The sequence below is a fragment of the Nannospalax galili genome, unplaced genomic scaffold, assembly GCF_000622305.1.
Source record: "Nannospalax galili isolate Female #2095 unplaced genomic scaffold, S.galili_v1.0 scaffold43, whole genome shotgun sequence".
NCBI classification, from domain to species: domain Eukaryota; kingdom Metazoa; phylum Chordata; class Mammalia; order Rodentia; family Spalacidae; genus Nannospalax; species Nannospalax galili.
In genome coordinates this window covers 8,315,264-8,316,043 of record NW_008353342.1, presented here as the reverse complement: position 1 = coordinate 8,316,043, position 780 = coordinate 8,315,264, and positions in this window count along the sequence as shown.

Below are 780 nucleotides of genomic sequence, written 5' to 3'. Positions count from 1 at the left end.
CCTGTCCACTGGGTTGGGGCCACACCCACTCTAACACAGCCAAATCTTCCTGGGCCTTGGGGGTGCATCTACTTCTAGTAGATAAGCTTCTTGGTGTAAATCAACCTTAATAAAGCTCTTTACATCCTAGTGTTGATCCTGGGCCTGACCTTAGCTTGCTTGACTCTTTTAGTATGAGAATTAAATTAAGCCATGACTGTTCTGTGCTGCACTGAGCTGGGATGTCCTCATTGTTGCCCAGATTTTCCTACTTAATATTCAGTTCTTGTTTGGAATCTTTCCATAATGGCTGGGACATTGTCTCAGGATCAGTCCTCCATTTTAATGTAGATATGTATGTTTTAAGAGTACTTCAGAGACATTATTGTTAGTAGACTGTACTGAGTATCTATTCAAGAAGGAAGCAGGAGGCAGGAGAATCCTATTATTTCTTTAGAGAGAAACGTCATGAATTTAGTAAAGCCCTATGAACAGAGTGAGAAATCATTGCGCCATCTGCCTCTGGGTCCAAGTGCTCTCCTCCACCTCGTCTTCTTTCACATGGAGCAAACCAATGCCTAGTATGAGTAAAAAAAGGCTTAAGAAAATCAAGAACTAGGTGTGGGCCCAGACTACAGCTGGAAAAAAGAACTGCAAGTACTGGGGACTGAGCTTCTGAAACCTCAAGATGAGTGAAAGCTACATGTAGCAACCTCACTCAGAGTTGATGTAATTCCAGGTTTCAAAAGACTTTACTCCTAAGTCAATAATTTGGATTAATTTCATAGTAAGCATACTTAT